Here is a 25,474-nt window from a genome sequence, read left to right as displayed (position 1 = left end):
TAGGGAGTTTGAGCAATAGGGTAGAATGTTTCCCAATGCACCTGGGAGGAGGAGGAGGAGGAGGAGGAGGAGGAGAGAGAGAGAGAGAGAGTCAAGCAGTTACGGTACGGTAGGTTACATTTCCGTATGCTCTCAATAAAATAGCATAGCAATTATCAACGGCTAATTATTATACAGGTGTTGATGGTGGGGGTCTATATTTATAGGAGGTGTTGGTGGTGGAGGTATAGCGGGTGTTGTTGATGGGGGTGTTGTTGGGGGTAGGGGTATAGGGGGTGTTGGTGGCAGGGGTATAGGGGGTATTAGAAAAACGGAGATCACAAGAGGGAAACAGTGTCAAGGTCATCGCTGATGGAGAGGTCAGCTCGGAAACGTGGCAACAGTGCAGGGAGGGGCTGACTTCACCAAAACCCTACGTTTAGATTTGTCGGACTATAGTCACAATTTCTGTATAAGTAATTACCTTATACTCAACCATATTGCATGAAACTGCCAGAGCATTTACCTTACAATGTGCAATTACCCGTAATCGTGATGTCAAGTGCAATTATACAGCAGAGGGAATTTATTATAATTGACACAAGAGGTGAGTACAGAAAATCAAAGAGCTATTCTTTTCCCACTCATGTACGGGGGTAGAGGCGCTATGAAACGGGCGGAAAACCCTTTGGGGAGCCACATGGACAGGATGATGACTCATCCTTATGACGGTGAGTAAAGAGAAGTCGAAAGAATGAGTGGAAAATCACGAGTGGCCGGGCAGTGTTACAATCACCACTCCGATCAGTGCTGCTAATGCTAGCCAGCGAGTCCTAGGTCACTGGCAGTGGTTTGCACCCGGATTAGCCCGCCAAAACACGGAAAACCAATCATCTTTATCCTTTCTCATCGACGGGACCACCTGGAGGCGTGGGGATACTTTCATTCGAAAGAGGAAGAGTTGGTGAGTCTTATGTCATAAATTTTTTCTCTAGTCATAAAGTTTGGCAGATATTAGGGTTTGAAGTGAGGGTATTTTTTCCAAAATCACAGAAATCTCCCCATAGGGAGGAGTGGGCAATGTTGGAAAAACCCTGGCGGGTAGGGGCAAAGCCAATTTTCAAAGCACTCATTTTTTACTGCCATATAATATCATATGCTTTTCGAGGTTCATACTTGCTATAAACTATGAGTCTGGAAACTTTGATATCACTGTGTTACAGCTCAAAGCTGACTGTCACTGTAACACAACGTTGAGGTTTTAGTGACAATAAAATAGAAGTGATAGTATGTGAATAAAAAAAGTTGAGCAGTGTCATTGCGGTCTATCATGAGAAGGCACATTAAATGCAAGTTGTAAGTCATCTTGTGCCTTTCCCAGATTGGTGGCCAGATGGGTTGATTGTTGGGTAGGCAAGGTGTGTGAACAGGTGGAGAGAGTGGGGTGGGTAGCTGGGTTTGGTAGACAAAGTGGTTGGAGTGGGCAAAGCAGGAGGGGTGGTGATGGGAGAAGGGTGTGATGGGTTGTCATTGTGTGGTTGGGAGATGGGGTAGATGGGAGGGCAAAGTGGAAAGTCGTGGTTGGGCAGTGTTTCATGGGTGAGTGCTCGAACTGGTAACGAGGTTGGGGTGCATGGGCTTTGTATACAGTAAAAAGGAGGGTGGGTGGACTTAGTGGAGGCTATGCTAGGAGACAGACCTACTACAATAGGTGGGTGGGTCGGGGGTAACATGATAAGGTTCACTGGGGAATCGGTCCAAGGGGTACATTAGGCAATGGTTTCATTATGTTCATCTGGGAAAATAGGTCCATGGTTTCGACATGTTCATGTTGGAAAATAGGACCATGGTTTGAATACGTGCATATGGGAAAATAGGTCTATGGGAAGTGCATACATGGGGAAAAATGGCCTGAAGTTGAACCACAGGAACACATGATAAAAGGTCCATGTGAAAATGTAAAGCGTGTAAGAATTAGCTACGTCGCCATCTGCAGAATGTATGTCCCAGAGAGCAAAAAATAAAATACCTGGAGAAAATTGCTTTATGGACAGAAAATAGGTCCATGGACAAAAATGGCACCATGCTGAGTAGGTTCCAAAAAGGAATTAGGTCCAAGGGGGGAAATAGGTCCATGGGAAAAGTAGTTCCATGGGAAAAGTAGGTTCATATGGGAAAAAGAGGCCCCGTTGGTAAAAAAAAAATGTCCATAAAAAAAAAGGTCGAAGGCAGAAAGTGGGTTCATTTGGGAAAACCAGTCTAAGTCAGTGTTTCTCAAACTTTTTCACACCATTTCTCACTTTTGAGATCATAACATCCTCGTGGCCCCCCCTTCAGTTTTCTCTCAAGCCTTTCACAAAATATTGATGAAAAAACAGTTTGGGTGGTCTAATTTTATTTTATTTTAGTGCCTTCAGCTGTCAACCAGAATGCATATTTTGTTACATATCAGTGGGATGGATGACACGATTTGCTTTCAGTCAGTCGACTAATTCCTGGTTGAGTCACAGATAATGCACAGTGCAATTTCACTAGCTCTTGGATATGACTGATACATGGAACACCAGAACACAGAGATTTCTCTTCATAAAGGTCGCTGGCAACAGAATCACTCTTGAGGCCAAGGAATTCATCCTGATCATCATCAGGAATCTCAGCGATAGCAAGACTGTCAGAATAAAGGATACCTCACGAATATCCCCTTTTCCTCCTTGAGTTCTGGGAAGTATCTTTTGAGTTCACTTTACAAGGATCTCAAGTGCTGAATAATTTCACTATTGAGTGATGGGCCAAGTGGGTGATCCTTTTCAATCTAGTCAAGAACAGATGTAAGATTCTCAAACATGGCAACATTATCTGCACTCACATTCCTATGCCAGGTCTGGAGTTTAGCAAGAAATGCACGCATACTGTCCACGAGGTGAAATACAGTTCTTTCCTTGTCTTGTAGCTTGCGATTCAGCCTGTTTAACTGCTCAAAAATGTCTTCCAGGTATGCAAGACTTACTTCCACAATGCCTGGTTGAAGAGACTTGATCATCCTTCCCATTCATATCCAGGAAAATTTTAAGTTCTCTCTGAGGCACAAATACTCTGTTCACAACATAACCCTTGGAGAGTCATCGCACTTAGGAGTAAAACAAGAGAGATTCATACTCCGAATCCATGTTTTCACAGATTCTGGAAAAGCTGAGAGTTGAAATCTGTTTTCACAAAGTTGAAACATTTTAAATTGCCTCCAGGATCTTCCAAAAGGCATCAAGGAGGGTTTTTTTTACAGCAGTGCAAAATAATGTATCATGTAGTGAGCCACTTATGCATTCGAAGCTACTTCCTTAATAGCCTATGTTTCTGTAGCCCCAGTTTTGATCCCAGAATCGCCAAGTCCCATCAGTACAGTTTCCGCAACAATTTTTCCAGGCTATTCCATTACCTGTGAAGAAAGAAGACAACATTTCCATCGTATATAAATAGCAAACACGAGTAGCTGTGCACAAGAACTCACATCCGTTCACTCATCCAACCTTACTGTGAACATACCAGTTGGAGACAATTTAATCACTCGTATCACTTGTTCCATCATATCAGTTGACATTTCACTAATTCTCCATTTCACTGTTTCGTTTGACAGGGAAATCTGCTAAATCTTTTATGCAATTGAATTGCTTTCCAAGAACCTCCTCGACCATCTTTACAGCACACGGCCTAATTGAAGTTTCATATATTGTGTGGGCCTTTTTCTCTATTGCTATTTCAAGGGAAACTTCACATGATGCCTCTGTTATACTTAAATTCATTTGTTGGAAAGCGCCACTCCCACCCAGCCTCTGTTTTCGCAAACTTTGTTCATGTTGCTTGAAGAAACTGGGGTCTTTCTTAGCATACTGAGGGTAGAGTGTCATCAGATGATACTTCATATTACAAGGCCTCATAGAATAATTCCCATGCACTTTGAAACACAGCACACACTGAGGTTTCTCGATGCCAACGACGAGGATTCATCTAATTCCGTAGTTATTATATTCTTCACTGTACTTCCGCTTCTTAGCATCACTGACAGCCACTGCAAATTATATTTTTGAATTATGTCAAAAAGATAGACACAGACGAATGATACAGAGTAAAACTATGTGGTCACTTGCACAAAAGTCAATTAATTCACTACAGTGATTTAATATCAGTGCCGAAAAAAAGAATCACCAGTGTCAAACGACTTTCATCAAACTACCATGATTTATTTTTAACAACACCCAAGCGAATTAAATTTTATACAGTATGAAGTCACTGGTTTTCGGTATTATTTTTCTGACAAATGGTACTGCTTTCATGTGTTCGTTCTTTTTCGTTTCTAATACATTAGAATAAGTATCATTAAAGAAAGTTTCGAGTTAATGATATACATGTTACCACAAGTGCAACTGAAGCAAAATCCGTCTGGCATCATAGTAACTAATTCTCTGAGTTCTCTGCATGTGGTAGCCGGGTTCCGTCGTCGCCCATACTTATGCAAAAATTATGTTAACTCAAGTTTACACTGTAGGCAGACAACGTGAAGTATCATGTGAAATATCTAAATGCAGTATTACTTTTTGAATAATCATATTTAACTATTACCGTATCAATTTCACACTATCACAAATTTTGATAGGAAACAGTAACTGTTGACGCACAAAACGGACAAAAAGGTGTAAGACGCAACAGCAACAACAACAGAAAATATATGAATGCGTAAGCATCCAAAAACATCGATAATAAAGGCATACATTGAAAAAATCGTTTTGATTATTTCTTGCGATTTTAATACATTTTGGGCATTGAATTACATCACGAAATTCATTTCTCTCCATTACGTAACATTATTTCACAAAACACTTCCTATAGTTTTTAAATCAGGCGCTCCCTACAGAAGTGAGGTAAGTGACCCGGAGGTTGAAACTGAGTTATCACTTGCACTGGTCTGGAACTGGTGTATAGAGTCTTTCTGTGTAAAAATTTGCCTCGAAATGGAACCAGAAAGGTCTCTAAGGGCTATATTCCTGACAATTAACAAAAAATCAACAAGATGTAACATTATTACCAAAGCAAGTGACAGCTGAAAAAAAACAGTGGTTGACAGCAGAGTGTATCCCAGAGTCTTGAGCGACTTGATGCAGTAGTGAGGCAAGGGTTGACCCAGCCTCCGAGATACCCAAAAGTTCAACCGCTGTTTTCTTGTTTTTTTATTGGTGTCACTTGCCTCACTTTTGTAGGGAGCGCCTCAATTATAGTTTTTAAAAATAATTTTGCACTATACAGTTATTTCTCTCTCTCTATCTATATACCTATGCTGCTTCCCCCAAGGAAAGGGAGGTAGCCGAGACAGGACGACACACTCCCAATTTACTCATCTCCTTAAACACATTCATTTGCATCTTATCCCCGATGGGAGAAGAGACAGATCCTCACCACACCACACCGCACGAGGGTCAACTGCGCAATGCAATCAGTGGCATCCGCAGCAGGGCCTGACAGCAGAGCTGGTTTACCACTGCCACGTCATAATGGACCCATCCCCTTACCCTCACCTGACCTGATCAGTTGATGCAGGAGGATATCCCCTCAGGACTGCATCATCATTTATTCTTTCACAATTTCTCTTTAGTCATTTTTATCACGTACATCCACTCTTCCTTGCACAACAGACATCCCTCTTGCATCCAACGCTCTCTTCACACTGTTCATCCATCCTATTCGTGGTCTTCCTCTCAGCCTTACACCTCTCACATCAGATCTAGCTATCTTTTTCACAAATCACTCATTATCCATTCTCTCCATATGCCCAAACCATCGCAACACCCTCTGCTCAACTCGATCAGCCATCTCCCACACAGCCCCAGTTCTCCTTCACACTTCATCATTTCTCACACGATCAATACGCGTCACTCAACACATACTCCTCAGACACCTCATCTCCATTACATTCAAACTTTTCCTCTCTGCTACACCCATAATCCATGTTTTATTCCCATATAACGTAGTCAGTACCACAACACCCTCATACAGCCTTCTCTTTACATCCATTCTAAGCAAACGACATCTAAACACTTTTTTCATTCCTCCCAGCACCTTTCCTGCTTCATCCATTCTTAACTTCACTTCTGCATCTCTTCCTCCATCCACAGCAACATGTGACCCTAAATACTTAAAACACTCTACAATGATCATATGTTTGAATTTAGTATTTTTTTGATAATAAAATACATGTTTAAAACAACACAGTTATTATATTTGATAAAAAGCCAGAATACAGCTGGAACACAACATAGTGATGAGTCATACCAGTATTGTAGTGCAGCAGTCATATTTCATTGTGACTCATTTGTTGATTAGTGTGCTTGTAAATATACATTCAGGGGAGAACTTTATATTTCTTCATAGAGCTTTTTTATTGAAAATAGAGGTGTTTTATTGAAGACATGTTAATATTTATTGAAGTTTCTTTTTGTTTATAGATGAATTACAGTTTTGTTGTACTATTAACGATTTTATTGTGACATGTAGAGTATGTGTGAAGTCATGATCCTTTTTGCTACATAAGAGAACATATTTTATTGAAAAAACAGAGAAAGATCATACCAGATTTTTTTTTTTAAGAAAACCTTATTATGCCTACTGTGGTATCAAACTTGATGACCACGGCTAAAAAGTGGGCTACTCAAAGTGTATCCTCTGTTTGCGGTGAGGAACTAAGACAATGAGCATTGGGCAAAAAGAAAACTATTGCTTTTGGTATTCCGATGATGTGAGGGGAACCCTCAAAAATCACAGTAACGATTGTTATTTTTATTCCTGCAAAATTCATGGACACAACAAATAGAATCAGAAGGAAAGTGTTTATCGTAATCTCCCATCAGCAATAACAACTGTACCACGTGGACCTGATCTACCAATCCCTGCACCACCTGGTAGTCTTGACATGTGGAAACTCACCCAGAGGAAGAAAATGCTGCAGTAGGCAATGAAGAATTTGTCCCAGCATGTTCAAGCAATGAGCCACAACCATTCTCTTAGGCTGAACTTAATAATTTAATAAGAGACCTCGGTCTTCCCAACGATGCTGCAGAGCTCTTGGAATCCCGATTAAAAGATGAAGACTTATTACACCCAGACACTACTTCTGTTGGTGCCGAAATAGAAAAAAAAATTGCAACATATTTCAAGAAAGATGGATCCTTTGTCTGTTGCACTGAAGTAAGTGGTTTACTGCAGAAACTTGGCAGAAATTATAATGCGGAAGAATGAAGACTTTTTATAAGTTCAACAAAAAGAAGCCTGCAAAAGGTAATTCTTTATACTAGTAATAAATATACACCAATATCTGTTGCTCATTCTGTGCATTTAAAAGAAACGTACAAGAATTTGACAGATCTCGAGAAAATCTACTACAATGAACAATGTTTAATATGTGGGGATCTGAAAGTTCTGTGTATCTTACTGGGTCAGCAGTCAGGGTGTACAAAATTTCCATTTTTTTTTCTCTGTGTCTGGGACACAGAATTTACATTGTGTTCAGAAGGAATGGCCAAATATAAAAAAATCTACAGTATGGTGCCAGAAACATAATCAGGCCTAACTTTGTGAATCCAGATAAAGAGCTGCTCCCACTTTCATATTAAGCTTGTATTTATGAAACAGTTTGGCAAAGCCCTATCAAAAGATGGAGCATGTTTTATGTATTTGTGCCAAAAGTTTCCTGGTTTGTCTGAAGAGGGCATATTTACTGGCCCTGATGATAGAAAACTTATTTATGATGCAGAATTAGATGAGGCAATGGATGATCTGGGATAAGAGACTTGGCTATCATTCAAAGAAGTAATTTCTAAATTTAAGGTGACAATAAGGATCCAAATTACAATTAAGTTGTGAGAAATTTGTTGATCAAGTTTAAGAAGTTAGGTTGCAACATGAGTTTCAAAGTTCATGTTTTGGGTGCGCATTAGGAATATTTCCCCGAAAATCATGGGACACTTAGTGAAGAACACAGTGAAAGATTCCATTAGGATATCAAGGACATGGAAACAAGGTACCAGGGACGTTGGGTACCTCATACATACTCTTCACGCATTCAAGAACTTCCATTTACTCCATATATTCATAATATTTTCTGCATTCCTTGTCTATCCGCTCTGCTATATGCTTTCTGCAAATCTATGAGTGTCACAACTTCTATTCGTTCTCTAGAATCGTTTCCACGAAACACCTAAGGATGAATATATGATCAAAACAGCCTCTTACCTTCCTAAAACCACCCTGTTTTTCTCCAACTAATTCCGCTGATATTTCCCTACCTGTGTCAGTAAGCATCCTGCCATATATTTTTGCGCTTACACTCAGAAGACAAATGCCCCTATGATTACCACACTTCCCTTTCCTCTTTTCCTTTGTACAAGGGAATAATTATACCTGACTTCCAATCCTCCGTGACTCAACCTTCCTCTCAAGCAAATCTGCACATATTCCTTATCCAGTCTACTACTACTTCTCACCCATGCCTCAGCATTTCACCACACACTCCATCAATTCCTGGGGCTTTCCCCATTCTTACTTTCTATATTGCTTCCGCTACTTCCATCCTAGTGATAATTTTCTTCCTTCTCATGCCCTCCTACCCCCAGCCATTCCCCAGCCACTTATACTTGCATTACTTTCATTCTCTACGTTCAACAGTTCCTCACAGTGTTCTTTCCATCTGCTTACTTCATCTCACTTCTCCACTAGCAATCCACTGTACCATTCCTATCTTGCACTCCCCCACTAACTTCTTTATCGCCCTGTCTAAATCTCAGTAGACCTGTCCAGAACATTTTCTTACATTCCCACCACATTACACTCAAATTCCTTCCAAATTCCTTTTCCACTCTCCTCTCTCTCTCTCTCTTTCTCTCTCTCTCTCTCTCTCCTCTCTCTCTCTCTCTCTAAAAAAACAAATATACAAATATATATATATATATAAAAATCTATCTATATATATATATATATATATATATATATATATATATATATATATTTCAGTATACTTCACGAAACAAATTATCTTTAAGTCCCAAGAACATTTGTTTCTTTTCCCCTCAGCCACACTGGCCGATGATAATAAAATGAGTTATAAATAACCCATGAACTTGAATAATATGTTTTCCGTTAATAATTCTTGACTCCAACCAAAGTTCCAATCCAAAAAAGCTAAACCAGAAGGACTTAGAAAAGTTAATGGCATCGGTGGGAAGGGAACTTACATTAGAAGATGCTGGGCAATGAAAGGATGATGTTTATAGTTCTGTTTAATTTTATTTGCAGTATAAAATTTGTTGTTGTTCCATCATGTTCATCGGGATTTTATTATTTTTTTCTGTATGAATTTTCTATAAATATAGTGCACAGTGTTTGTACTCAGTGGAGGAGAAATGTACAGTAGCATCAACTCTGAGCATCAAGGCGAAAAGTAAACATTTAGACAAATTTATTACTTTGGTTCTGATTATAACAGAATCATGTCATTTACTTCATTATGTTACTGATGTGTTGTGTATTGTGAACTGGTGATAAAAATTAGCCCTGCAGTACCACATGGGATTAACTCCCCTCAGGCTGTGAAGTTAGAGTCCTGTCTGAACCAACAACTTCCCAGTGTTAAAGACTTATTCTTCATCTTCATCATGTCCTCATACTGTTCCAAACAGCCATGCTTATGAAAAAAAAAGAAAAGTCAGTAATCCAATGCTCTTTATAACTTTCCTCTTCATGATTCTACGCCTCTGTTAACATCATCACCCTGAATGTCAGTAAAACTACAATATTTCTCACTGTCATGACATATTCTTTTTTTTATTTTTTTCTAGACATTAGGTGATCTGATTTACAAAGAGTCCTAGAATAAGATGCTGTGGACATATTAATAAAAATAAAAAGTCAAGAAGTGTCTGTTCATGTCTGCATAGCAAATAGTAAAAAAAATTCCATTAAGATGCGGATAGATCCTTATAATTGCTCGTGGATTGTCCCTTTTTTTGTGTAATGCTTTGTAAACTCCACTTGCATAAAGACATAAAATTCGCAAATTACTAACACAGTACTTTCCTTCATGGGCCTATATGCTTCCCAAGGTGAAGCACTGATTTCCCACGTGAACCTGTTTTTCACTATGGCCCATCCCTGCATGAACCCATATCCCCCATGGGTATGTCTTTACCCAGTGGATTTATGTATCTACTTGACCCTACTTTCTTTAACCCTTACACCGCGGGCTTCTTTTCCTGTTTTGTGTCCCGCGGGCATATTCGGGCTCCGACAGACTCTCAAAAAATATTTGCCAAAAATCAGTTATTAGTCCTAGAATATTAAAATTAAATATGCTTATGGCACATACCTTCAGCTTTCTCCTGGGATGTTTGTTGAGCCTTCGTCGATTACCGTAGGACTTGTGGAGACCTCTGAAGTTGGGTAACAAAGTCTCCACTTTACACTTCCTGACAACCCGTAATATGATTACCACAGCCAGATATTATCACTAGAAACACTATTCTATGATTATCAAGTAGTTTGGTATCCATACTCCAAAAAAAAACCACTGTGAAAGCAATGAAAATTACGAGCTCGTATGACCTTCCCACTTGTGCTAGTTTGTTGTTGGTATTTTATCATTTATTATTCATAAAACCCCTCACACTTTATATTTCTATTACTATATAACACTTATATATATCTGCAGTCTTTATCCATAAGTTTCCTTCAGTAGTATTAGTTTATTGTCACTGAAGTCATTCAATTTTTCATTCAGTAAAATACGTAGAGAGCCACGGATTCACTTTCACCGTTATAACCTCAAGTATTTGTACTCATATTCTTATATTACTAATTATTTACATTTCTATTTAAATTTCTATTGTATTTTCAATATTTACACTTCTATTTTACTTACACTATGTTATTCATTGTCACTTGCAGTAAAATAAAACTATATTATACTGTTCAATCATATGTACTGTACATCCATTGCTTTCACTTGCTATTTACACATTATTTACACATTATTTACACATTATTTTCATTTCCCACTTGCACTTTTAGAACTGCTTCTGGCTGTGGTAATCGAAGAAGCAGGTAACACAGAGGGGAACCTGGCACTCAGGCACTGCCAAGAGGTGCGTTTGTACTCAGGTGTGCGTCAGGTGGTATGTGCACACACCCTGCACCTGCGGATCGCAGCCTTCCTCTTGGTTGTGGCAGGCATTTGCACCAGTCTGTGCTGATCCATGTACTCCCTCTGCTCAAGTCTGTCGGGAAGCGTTACTGCATGGCGCCTTGGAGTTGCTGCTGTCACTCTACCATATCTTTCAAGCAGCTGCTGAACACAAGTCCTGGCAAACAACCTCAGGGAGAAGGACTTGAGTGGCTTGACCTTCATCTTGTACAGAATGAAGGCGTTCAGCATCGTCATGTCTATGAGATGCAGAAAAACTTTCCTGTACCACCTAGTATTCTTCCTGAGGCAGTCGATCTCTCCAATCATCATGTCAGACTTGTCCACCAGCCACATGTTGATATTGTAGTCTAAGACAGCATCAGGTTTCCTCACAGGTTCGCCTGTCCTACGGTCGACCTTCCCATTGTCTGTCATTTCCCCCTTGTGTACGGTGGTGAGCATGTGCACGACCCTCTTGTCATGCCACTGTATTGCCAGCATCTTCTCAGACTTGCATAGGTGCATGTCTCCTCGCTGTGAGGTTCCTACCTCTGGGAATTTAGGGAAGTGGGCACGATTACTCTTGACAGTGCCGCAGGAGCCGATGCCGTGCTCTGAAAGGTATTTGGCAAGTTTCGGTGCTGTATAAGAGTTGTCTGTATAAAGCACATGATTCCCACCAAAATACCTTTCAAGGAGCACTTTCATTTCACAGCCTGAGAAGCCAAGGGGGTGTGTTTTATCAAGATCGACAGTGCTGGCTGAATAAATGACGAAGTCAAGGATGTACCCCGTCTTACAGTCTCACAGTACAAAGAACTTGATTCCAAAGCAATGGCGTTTGCTTGGAATGTACTGCACAAACCTAAGACGTCCTCTGAACAAAACCAAGGGTTCGTCAATGACAACCTTCTGAAAGGGGTGGAAGAATGTCATAAACTTATCCTTCATTCTGCTCAGAATCTCCCGGATCTTCCAGAGTGGGTCAGTTTGGGAAGGTACATCATTGTCGGCAAAGTGTAGGTTTCCCATGATGTTCCGGAAGCGATCTCTGGCCATGTACTTATTGAAGGTGGGTGAGGGTAGTAAGGGGTCCATGGACCAGTATTCTTCCAACTCATGCATCTTTGAGTGTGGCATGAGAAGCATGAGGGTGAAGAACACATACAGCTCCTGCACTCCCAACATGGACCACTGTTGCATCTTGGCTGCACCTGTACCACTTGCAGCACGTTGTGATTCATACCTGTTGGTCTCATCACATATGTGCTGCATGACTTCGTCATCGGGGAAGGCCAAAAGGAAGTCCACACACTCAGCATCCTCGTCAAGAGTGAAGGCAGGCTGTATTCCTGAGGAACTCTCGTCGAAATGGAGATGTTCAGGGACAAAATCGGACCCTTCCGTCCACGCGAAGGCGTCCAGGATTCCCTGTCATGGTGGTGTAGGATGGGTGAGGGTGGAGGGTGGCTGTGAGGCAGATTTATCTGGTCCAAGGTCACTCACACTGACCCTGGGTTGCCATACAGCACTAGCAGCCCTTACTCTACTGGCAACTCTACTTTTACGGGTCAGGGATTTACCTCTTCCTCTACGGCCTGCCTTCACTGTTGATGCTGGTGGTGACTCCGACGATGAAGACTCCGGAGAAAATTCAGCAAAAGAAGAGGAAGAAATGAGTGAAGTGGGGCTTGGGGAACGGGGAGGTGATTCACCTCAGGACTCATGGCGGGCTAGGTCACGCGGGGCCATTGTTCCGGGGCTAATCCCCGCCTTTTCATTCCCTTCCCAAATTCCTTCCCTTGCTGCACTAACGGCTCCTTTCCCTTGGAGCTAGGGATAATTTGGGACACTGAAGCACTCGTACTAGTAGTTTCTGGCACGATTTCCTCACCCGGCTCATCACATGAATCCCCCAAAGGGTCATAGTCACTATCCATCATTATGATTGATAATTCGGCTAGTTCACGTTCCACTGCAGAGTACCTTAGTCCTTTCCTGCTTCCCCCATGAGTTTTTCTGGGTGTAGAGGTCACGGGGCCCTTTGCAATGGGCGCAGAAGCGGCAGAAATGGCAGGGAGTGAGTGTGACATGCTTTGACCACAGAGGAGGACAAGGAACTAAATGGCATGGCTTATCTGAGAAGGCAACGGTTGACAGTGACAATGGGGCTGAGAGCTGCTAACTTACATGCTAAGAAATTATTGGTAGGAAATCTCAGCAATACATAAAGAAATAGGTAGTTCCAGGTGAATGTAAATGTCACTTAGGCTTCTCCCTTCCTTTCTGATATATATTTTTATTACAGAAATAGGCATAATTCAAAGGGGAAATTACCGTGGGAATTTAGCGAATGAATGCATGTGAGGTGTTGTCAGGTGATAATTAGCCAAATCCTGGTGTATACCACTATCACTTACCTTATTTTTTTTTGGTATATATTATTTTGTATAAGTATAGGGCATAGGGCTTATTTCAATGGATGAACTCTGTGGAAAAATCCGGGGGAGATTTGCTTAGCGCAGCCCGTCAGGGCAGGCAATAGGAAAGGGTAAAGGAGGTGAGGTAAGGAGGGGTGAGAGGGTACTGGAGGGGAGGTAGGGAGGGAAGTCAAGAATGGGGGAAAATGGTTAAATTGTCAACAATGGATAGGAGTACAGACGAGATTAGGAGTGCGGACTATTGGTGGACAGTAGCAGTACATGCTAAAAAATGATTAGTAGGAAATCTCGAAAATACAGAAAAAAGTAGGTAGTTCCAGGTGAATGTAAATGTCACTTTGGCTTCTCCCTTCCTTTCTTATCAAATTTTTTTTTATGAGAATAGATTATACGGCATATTTCAAAGGGGGATTTTCGTGGGAAATTAGCGAACGAGTGCACATGAGGTGTTGTCAGGTGATAATTAGCCAAATCAAGGTGTATAGCACTATCACTTACCTTATTTCTTTTTGGTATATATTATTTTGTATAAGAATAGGGCATAGGGCTTATTTCAATGGATGAAATCAGTGGATAATTCTGGGGGAAATTTGCTTTAGCGCAGCACTGCCGGGGAGGTGAGAGGACAGGGTAATGGAGGGGAGGTAGGGAGAGGAGTCAGGAACGGGGAAAAATGGCTAAATTGCCAACAATGGATGGGAGTACAGATGAGATTTGGAGTGCTGACTAGTGTTGGACATTGGCAGTAATGATAGATGATACAAGCCACCACTTGTAAGCCCGGGATAATTCAAAATAACACAGAATCACAAAAGTGACGCTCCGTGGTATGATCCATTGTGCCCGAGCGTCACGAAAGTGACGCCCCGCGGTTAAGGGGTTAACAATGGGAATATTAATTCACTTGAATCTTTTGCAGCCATGAGCCTACTTAACTGCACAGTCCTCTTCCTCAGAGAACTATTTTTCTTTCTTCCATCAACTATGCCACATAGCTATGTACACACCCAGTGTAGTCTCTCAGAAGTTACACGACACAGAATGTTCACACACACACACACACACACACACACACACACACTGACGCACAGCAGATATAATGATTGAACTTCATCGGGAATTCGTTGTTGAAGTGGAATCTCCGACCACAATTTTGCATCGTTAGTGGACCAGGAAACGAATACAGAATTCTTGGCAAAGGCATGAATAGCAATTACACTTTTCTTTAAATGGATTTGTAACAGAAAACTGATACAGCAGTTATTATAGTTTTTATTGCTCTTTTAAGAAAATTTTGTGACGTGTCTATCACATCTGCCATTTTACAACTTTTTGATGACTATAAAGCAACAGTAACATAAACATTAAACAAAGAGACTATTCCCATCCACATTACAACGCCCTGTTATTTTTATACATGGGTGAAATCTCGAGCGCATGTTACAGCTATGAATCTCTCTCTCTCTCTCTCTCTCTCTCTCTCTCTCTCTCTCTCTCTCCCCCTCTCTCTCTCTCTCCCTCTCTCTCTCTCTCCCTCTCTCTCTCTCTCTGGTGTGACACTGATTATACCAACTTAGCAAAAAACAGTTTTGGAAAGACAAAAAACTCTGTCATCACTAAATATTACAAAAGTGTTTTTAATGGCGTGGCAAATGAGTACCTGGAGGAAGTCGTGGATGAATCAAAGTCAATGAACTAGGGGCAAACGTATTTGGACAATCTGTGAAATGCATAGAGTGTGTTTAATTACGAGTGATAAAACTATTTGCGATGTACAGCTTGGTGAGATGAAAAAAACTGGAAAGGTAAAGGGAGGAAAGGAGAAAGAAGTGGCCTAGAAGTGGCAAGAAATGTGTTGAAATATGAGAAGGAAATACATTGAGAGCAAAGAGACTGACTAATGAAAATAAAAAGAAAACTAGAGGTAAATGATAATCTTGGAAGGAAAATATGAATGCAAATTACGCTAAAAATAGGAAGCTTTTTTGAGAAATGATGCTTGAATGTAAAAATGAATGTGGAAAGAAGTGTAAACGTGTAAGACAAAAACGAACAACAGAAACAAATGGAAGTGCACAAGGAAAAAATATTTTGAAAAGAAAAAAAAGATGGATGAGGGTGATGACAGCAGAATAGTGGTAAACATTACTGTCTGGTGGTGTGCAAAGAAGAAATCTGCTGCCAGGATATGTGACATTACCTAGAAGTGAATAAGTTAATGCAATGTGCTCGAAGAAAGTGTTATGTGGATTCGCTGTGAGTACACAAGGCCACACACTATCACTGAGTACTTTATGTCAGTTATTCTGTAACCAGAAGATTTAATTTTGGATGGGGTGCCACAAATAATCGCCTGCATACCATTGTGTCCTACACCATGAGCCTGCCATTTCACCCAAGCAGGCCAATTTCACCCATGAATCTCTTCATTACTGTGCGTTTTTTTTTTTCCTACATAAACTACAGACTATGTGTAATGTTACTACTGTATAATTTCCCCTTTGCTATTTTTTCATACACTGTGGTTAAATCTTTGTCAAATCTCATAATGGGATAACCTCATAATGGGAACAGACCTTATGTTCCCAGTATTTCACATGTACTCCTATAATATCTGAACCTTGTTTAAGTAACCTTGCTTTAGGAACCAGGGGCATATTCTACCCAAAAGCATAAAAGAAGCTTAACTAGTGACCCAAGCAGAATCTGAGTTCTACAAAATTTAAGAAAAGTAGGACGACGCAATCACATTGATCCAGCCGTAACCACAAAAGCATTTAGTGGGAAAACTATGTATATACGAGCATATTAACCCAAGCTACCTATCGAAGGTTAACTACATGGATGCAATGAGAGGAAAGAGATGTAAAAGTGTGAAAAAATTAGAAAGCACAGTAGCAGAGGGAAGAAAAAATAATGGTAAGAAGCGTCTTGGTACGAGACAGAAGTGTGAGTGTGGCAGCTGTCAGAGGATTTTCTGAAAGAATTTAGTGCCTACATTAACAACACGAATGTAAAAGTTTGATGCGTCTTAAAAATATAAAAGTAATAGTAGAAGCATTCCAAATCGAGGACAGTGAATAGACTGAGAAATAATATGATTCATGGAAAACGTGGATTATGGAAGTTCCTGGCCACCAGAGTCGAAGAATGAGCTTAGCTGGTATGGTCATCTGGAGAGAATGGACGTGAACATGTGGTGAAAATGGTGCATCTGATCAAGTCTGATGCTGGAAGAAGGCGTGGTAGGACAAGTAGATTGTGAATAAATACTGTGAAATGTAACGAAACAAGCATTCAGGGGCCGAATGTTAATCACCCGCCAAAGTATGTTATTGGCTAAGGTACAAGCAACCTAGAAACCAAAGCTAAAGAAAGTTCGCAGCACTCAACGCAGTTCAGTCAGCACGTTTCACAGAAAGCCAATCCAGATTTAAAAAAAAAAATGTTTTACCCCCCCAAAAATATCATATTACTAAAGAAACAAAACCATTTGGGGGACCGAATGCTAGTCGTCTGCCAAAGTATTTTGTTGATTTGTTGGTAGATTGTACCTTAGCCAAGTTTGAAGAAAATTCGGAAAAGTCAACGGACCCAACTCACCGCGTTTCACAAATGCCATTCCATACTAAAAAATATATGGTGGCTGGTATTCGGTCATGGTTAGTCAAATTCTCACCAAAAGTAACAGACTTCTGCACATCCACATAGTTGCTATTTCCTGAAAGTTTGGTGAAAATTTGTTCACAACATTTCATGATATTTTGGTCACACACACACACACACACACACACACACACACACACACACACACACACACACACACACACACATTATATCACCTCGCTTTGTTAAAGACAGATGATAAATAATATGGCGGCTGGCTTTCGGCCACTTAGATCAAATCCTCACCAAAAGTAACAGACTTCTGCACTTCCACATGGTTGCTATTTCCTGAAATTTGGTGAAAATTCGTCCAAAAGTTTTCAAGATACTTCACACACACACACACACACACACACACACACACACACACACACACACACACACACACACACACACACACACACACACACACACACACACACACACACACACTCACAAGAAGTATATCGCCTTGCCTTGCTAAAGGCGGGTGATAATGAGTGTGTAAGAATGCGAAGTATAGAAGTTGATGTGGCTAGTGAACTGACAGTCTATTGAGTCAGTATGGGGAATTTAGGAGAATGAATGTATATCACCTGCTTAGCACCGCCGATTTTTACCTACAGTGAAGCAAACAGGTCTATACGTGGTACATCTGCTCGCCCATTAAACATATATGTTGCATCTGCAGGTGAAGCATCAGCTATCAGGCAATTTTTGATTCTGCCTATAAGGAGGCAGTTCAGCGAATTTCTTATAAAGTACAAAGCTGCTCAGCTTGAAATTTTGAGTTGATTTGACATATCAGCTGTTGCATTAGATAATGCATCAGCTGTATAATTAGCAGTTTGTAGGTTTGGCCATATGGAGGTATTTTAATAAAACCGTGTCACATATTGTGAGTTCCAAAGAGACCAACATTTAAAATCGCCTTCAATAGTTTCACTGCAGGGTTATGAAGACAGTCTCTTCTTGTTCCTACCTGTGTGATAGACGTCGAATTGAATCTAGCTAATAGTTGTTGTTTTTAATAATCCTGGTCTGTCTGGTCAAGCAAACTCATCTATCGCGGGCAATTAACAACCCCTGCAGCACCAACCAATGCAGTGAACTGATGTTCCCTTGCGAGGCGTGTGGAAAAGTGTGGAGGTTTGGTTCCATCTGCGTCTCAGTCAGTTTACAGGGGCACCACATTAAGCTTCACATCATCCCGTTATTTTGTAATATAGGTACCACCCAGGACTGTAAATGATTTCCCGGGATATAGGAATCCATTTGGCTTGTCACTCAGTGTAGAGCTACCTGGAGTGGAAATAAGAGTAATCAAAAGAGACAGGACGGATGGGAGAAATAGGAAGTGAGAGGAGGCACAAAAAAAAAAAAAGAATAAAGGTAAATGAAGAAGTTAGCAGCACTGCATCATGTGAGTGAATGATGGTCGACATCACCTACCACTACTGTGACGTCATGTGCTAAATGTGAATGCATGTGAGATGACGTCAGGATTCCACGAGCTTGAATGATGAGTGAATGAATGTGTGACTCTTTTACAGTGATGACGCATTTGGTTAGTTCTCATTCATTCATCTAAACTCTGTTTCACCTTACCTTTAGGTAGGAAAAGAGGTCTGGATGATGGTAGTGATGATTATATATCCAGTGTTTTTGGTATAAGCATTTAGTTTCAGGATAAACGAAAAAATTTAATCAGTGTATTCTGATAACTAACAGATACTAGAAGCACAACGAAAATATATCCAGTGTAAAATAGTCTTCTTAGTGGAAGTTTGGGTTTGATTTCCTAGCTCTGATAGCCTATTGGGGCCTTTCTTAAGTAGCTGTATCATTCTATATTTATATTTCATATTTATTTTACATTTCACTTAACAGGTTGATCTTCTTTTCATTTAACAAGTTGATCTTGTCTTCACAGCACAGCATCTCTTCAAATTATTCATTCACATTGTTTCCGTTAGTTTTCCAAAACCATGGAAAATCTGTTATACACGAATTTCAAGGTGTGAAAATGATCCTTACATGGTCCCTAAGAATATTTATTATAATAACAAGAAAAAATAAACATGGTTTTAACAGTTAAGTGTTTATGACACAAAATGTAGAATGATGCATTTGCCAAATATAACTTTTTCCACCTCAGATACCATATGTGAAAAGAGATTAAAGGCAGCATATACAGCACCGCACGTATTTCAGTAACAGGCATTGCACAGATCTGGGAGTTTTTTTTTTTTTTTTTTTTACGACTTACTAGGCATATTCAAACCAATAATGTATTTATTTCTTGTGTCCAGTAGGGGGCCAAGAAATAACAGGATGATTCCCATTGAGTTGTGCATAAGACATCGGAGACACCAGTACGGTTTATTATTTTTTTTATTCACATTACTTAATAGTGATATTGAGGTTAAAACAGTCAGCATCAAAAAATGTGTAATAAGCATTGTTTGCTTTATTGAGACTGCAACCTTTCGTTCAGTACTTTATATTTTGTTGATTATTTATTCAGAGTTATATTAATACTGTACTGCAGGGTCCCTCTTCTCATCTGGCTAGAGTAACTTTTATATGGAAGATTTTCAACCTTTATTTAATTTGAACTACTGTACCTAAGTATTTGATATATTATGGATACAAAGTGTACCGTAGAGAACATATCCACACATTAGTCCAACGCCATTTGGCAATTAGATTAATTCTTTGGGAGATAAATAATATTCCTGTCTGCATCGTGTTTAAAACTGACTGTTACATTATTGGATATTTGCCTTTCTAACATGTACTAGCTGTCAAATTCCTTGGTTAAGACTATATATATATATATATATATATATATATATATATATATATATATATATATATATATATATATATATATATATATATATATATATACAGTTGAGGCAAAATCACTGGAGCACAACATAATGAACGTAGATGCAGTATTTAAAATAATGATTCATTAATTTATGATTTGATAACGATCTTTGTTTTAACAAAAACTGTAGTGAAATTACATTCATTGTTAATAATGCAAAAAAAGCAGAATATTTTAATATGGTGGCACATATCAGTACACACATATAATCTTGATGTACAGTATGTTTAAATTACATCAGTTAAGTAGCTTACTTAGAGGACATGTCACACTCTGAAGCAAAGACCATTAATTATGCTCATGCAGGACAGAGGACCTGTTGATTCCACGCCATTTCCTGTATCCTGTCTTGCCCACAGCACTCTTCCCCCAACATCCCACCCACATGCATTATTCCCGGGTGTTATCGCAGAAAATTACCTATGCCAATCTTCCCTGAATTAGATCTGTTGAAAAGCAAAGCAGTTGCCTTTGAAAATGCCCAAATAAACCTTCAGCCTGTAAGCAATTTGGTCTTAAAACCCAAATAAATTGTCATTTAGTATCTAATGTAAGAAGGTGACACATTTCAATTTCATGCTTTCTGTAATCGATGCAGGTTCCCTCCCAGTTCTTTTATTAATTACGTGGTTTCTCTGCTCTTCCCCTGAAGCTGCTATTGTGTATTCATAATTTGTCTAGTGGAAATTAATGTCTATTTTAAATTCTTACGAAGCATAATGGTATCATAACAGGAGAGACTTTTAAAGCTATGGACATTATAACCATCCTTGCCAGAAAAGCATAAATGTTGCTATTAAATCTGCGGTCACTATAACTAGCCAAGATTGCCAAAAATGTGTAAATGTTGCTTTTCACTTGCCGTGAAGCAACAAGAGAAGTATGTAATTTAAAGCTTAATCATCTGCAGTACACATTCCCAAAAGCTATCTTGAATATTACAGTGCTCCGTTGGTATTGTGGTTCGGACAAGTGGCAACTGAGTGTAAATTGATCGAGGGAGAGGCGGTTGAAAACCTCTCGAACTCAGTCTTGTATTGTTTCGCACCCGATATTTTGTCCTAACGTTGCCTTCATTCTTCCAGCGCACGATCCACCTGCTAACGGTAGAGTTGCTGAAGCCTGTTTCTTGGGCTATGGCACGAATAGTTTTCCCGGTCATCCACAGCCATATAAACCTGGCTCGCTCGCTCTCTGCTGTTGGATGGAAAGGGCGGCTTGGGTCCATATTCCTGTGGTGTAGTTATGAAGATTATAACAAAGAAACATAGGGATGGACAGTACAGTGAAAAGTACAACCAACCATACCTCCGTTTGTGTCCTGAGACTACATACTGAGTGAGTTCGCCCCTATGAAGAGACCTACAGACACTTATCTCCCAGTTCCACGACTGCCTCGTTTGTGCTGTACGATTTTTCTTATTCCAGTGTTGACAATTACCACTACAATACTTTATAGTTTCTTAGTCATTCAGTAAGTCATCGAGTCTGTGAAACAGGGGCGACTATCGTCCGCACATCTGATATAGTGACTCAAGCGACTCAGCACTGAGTGACAAGTCAAATGGCTTCCTTTAACACATTTACTACTTTAGATGGGAACCATATAACTTACTGCTAAGAGAGGGGAGAAAGACCTGTGGGCTTATGTGATGAAGGTGAGAGGGAGACAGGGATTATGGTTACGCAAGGGATTGTGGTTACGCAAGAGTTTGTTCTTAATCGCTAGCAATAACTGAAAAGCCTCAGTCTTGAATCATGTGCTTACCCTGGCCTAGGAAATACAGGGTGGTTTGTAAGGCTGGGTGGAATGTGAGAGATGTAGAAGGTTATATAAGAGGAGGGAAGTAGTAAATGTTCAAGAATGGTACTTATGGTCTGATGTCATAGTGTGAAACTAAGATGAAGGAGAGTGAACTGGATGTGTGGGAAGGTTTGAAGTACAGTATGTGCTGTAAGGTCTCGGTGTGTGTATTTTCACTGATGATTGTTTTATTAATGATGAAAGACAGAGAGGAATGAAAGATACTTTTAATGTATGAACTCTAGGCCCCAGTGTTCCAGTACATTAGTTTAGCCATCCAAATCCTGAAGGTGGTTCAGATTGCTGCAATGTGCAATGCCATGATAGAGGTGAGCATCAGAAAAGAAAAGAGTAGTTCAGTAGGCTAAGCAGTGCATGCTAGTCAGCTCTTATAATATTGTGATTTGACAACTAATATAAGACAATGATAAAACAGAAGCCTTTCTCCTCCCCTCATACCAAACACTTCATCTGAAACTATTCTGAAAAACTGAGGGCGAATACCACACAATACAGAAAACTGATGTATACATTTCTCTTGGAAAGAGCAAAGTAAAAACAGTGATTATCACTGTAATGCTAGGCGTTTAAGGCTCGACTTCTCGTTCCTAGAACACCTAACGTGTAGCGGGGTCCTCTTTCAAGACCGGGGTTTAGCACAAATAAGAGAGAGGCAGGAAAGAAAAACTCCAGGCAATAACCTTTACACGTGTATTGCTCAGTCAGACAAGGGACAACAGCAGATGTTACAACACAATATGTGGTCAACTACAAACACTTATAACTAGATAATCAGTATTTCGCACGATACTATGGTAGTATGCACTTGAGATGACACTCGAGACGGAGTGTGCAGAATTAGTACAGTCCAAGGTCTCTGTGTACGTAGAGGAGTTAGTGGTGCGGCTCACTAGGGGAGGGCGTAAGGCACTGGGGTCTAATTGTAATTATGGTAGTATGAGGCAGAGGGTATCGATAGTGCGTTCAACTTATTATTTTCTGAGAGCAAGGGGCTTTTGGTTAATTATTGATACACGTTCCGCGGGGTGGGTGGTTCTCTTATTTCAATATAGTCCGAGGTATCTGTGCCCGTGGAGGAGTTAGAGATGAGGCTCACTAGGGGAGGGTGTAAGGCACTGGGGTCGAATTGTATTTATGGTAGTATGAGGCAGAGGGTATTGATAGCGCATTCAATTTATTATTTATTTTTAGGGCAAGGGACTTTTGGTAAATCACTAATACAAACTCCATGGCTTGGGATTTTCTCTTATTACAGTATGAGGGGGTTGCACATGGGTCTTATTCACTATCACTAAGATTTGGCATGGGCTATTCACTGTTCCGCCCTGTCGTATAGTAGACCATTATTACAATTTCACGTAAACACTTGATCTGGTACTATGAATGCACTTTATCGCCTTGTCACTGTTACATTACACTAAGGGCGCAATCACTGTCTCATAAGTCACTGGGTGGCGGGTGCGGCGGGGAGACACGTCGGCGACAGTTCTGCCAGGACAGGGGCACCGCCAGGGGAGGTCGTGCCGAGAGGGCACGGGACGACACGCAGGGGCTTCTTCTCTCGTCCGGGGCTACAGGATGCGAAGGGGCCCGTGCTTTCCGGGCTAGGAACAGGAGTATGGCCCTCAGAACTGGGGCCGAACAATTCCCTGAACCTCTCGTTCAGGTCTTGGCTGGAGGTAGAGGTCCTCTGCCATCAGGGCAGAGGGAGGTCCTGCCCCGTCGTTCTGGGGAGAGCCTGGAGTCCCCGAGGGCTGCGGCCCCCAGAGCCAGGCGGCGCCATCAGGGAGGGGCTGCGGCACCGGTCCGTGTCAGGGTTCGTCGGGTGGATCCTCTCCAGTGCCAGTTGTAGGGAGCAGAGGCTGGGGGAAACTATAGGGCTTCTCCAGTACTCTCCTATGACCGGCTGGAGGTAGAGGTCCTCTGCCATCAGGGCAGAGGGAGGTCCTGCCCCGTCGTTCTGGGGAGAGCCTGGAGTCCCCGAGGGCTGCGGCCCCCAGAGCCAGGCGGCGCCATCAGGGAGGGGCTGCGGCACCGGTCCATGTCAGGGTTCGTCGGGTGGATCCTCTCCAGTGCCAGTTGTAGGGAGCAGAGGCTGGGGGAAACTATAGGGCTTCTCCAGTACTCTCCTATGACCTCTGCATTGGAGGTCAGGACACTCAGTTTGCACTGGGGCGGCGGGAATGCTCTCGGCTGCTTCTGGCTGTGGGGCCCGGCTACTGGCCGTGGCTTCCCAGGGGTGCAACCATAGGGCGCCGAGGCCCGGCTACTGGCCGTGGCCTGAGAGGGGGAATGGTTACCAGTGCATCTTGGGACACCTTCGGAGCGGCTACCGGCCATCTGACGAAGGTGGGAGCAGCTACAGGCCGACTCCTGCAGGAGGGATGTGGACCGGCTACAGGCCAACTCTAGTGAACACCTTCGGAGTGGCTACCGGCCATCTGACGAAGGTGGGAGCAGCTACAGGCCGACTCCATCAGGAGGGGTGTGGAATGACTACAGGTCATCTCCGGAAGGACACCTTCTGACGAAGGCGGGGGCGACTACAGGCCATCTCCTTATTCCCCTCAGGTCGGCTACTGGCTGATTCCTTAGCGAGGGATGGGCGGCTACCGGCCGTTTCAAGAGGGAAGACACCTTTGGAGAGGCTACTGGCACACTCCTGAAGAAGGCAGGAGTGGCTACAGGCCAACTCCTTAGGGGCGCTGGTAGGAGCTGGACAGACAGCTCCACCCCGAGATGGGTTGGTGGAAACTCGCCCGGAAGGTAGTGCAGGAGTCCTGCTAAGGTGATGGCTAGAGGGCTCCGAGTCGTAGGGGCGTACGGCCCGGGCTGACTTGTGCCATTGTCGCGCCGAGTCTTGGTGCACCGCTGCTGCTCCTCCGTGGGGTCCCTGTGGGGGTGTCTGGGAGTTTACGGGGGCACTATGATGATTCCCTGGTTGAGGTGGTTTGGCGTTCCAAGGGACACTATGCTCTATTTCAATCACTGTAAAGCCTAAAAAATGAATACTAATGATAGGGGGATTTTTCGACATCAAACTCTTCCCCATCCGATGATTGTCTGGTACTTATATAATGATGGAGAGTTGTCTGCATCAAAGTTTATCCAAGTACTCCTCTTAGATGCATCGGTCAATGTAGAAACTTTGTAGGAAAGCTCCCAAGTGCCACAGATTTGGTATAAGTATTTTGGTGTTAAATCGCAGGGAAAAAAAAAAAAAGTTATGTTCCACACTAATATAGTTACTCCTCAAATGTTATTTTTCTGTAATGAAGCCAGTAGAGTCAACTCCATTTTCTTTGAGCCTTAACACATATTTGCGTTGTCAGATATAATTAGTTTATTTCAAACTTATGAAAAATTAACAAAATGTGAAGGGCCTAATGAGCGTAGGCAGCCACAGACAGCCCTAAGTAACTATATTACAATTCTCAATGGAAGGGGAACCATCAACATCACGTGGAAGT

Source organism: Coenobita brevimanus, chromosome 40 (genome assembly GCF_032717465.1).
Source record: "Coenobita brevimanus isolate Jiangsu-jjx chromosome 40, ASM3271746v2, whole genome shotgun sequence".
NCBI lineage: Eukaryota > Metazoa > Arthropoda > Malacostraca > Decapoda > Coenobitidae > Coenobita > Coenobita brevimanus.
Note: the sequence above shows the minus strand (reverse complement) of the source record.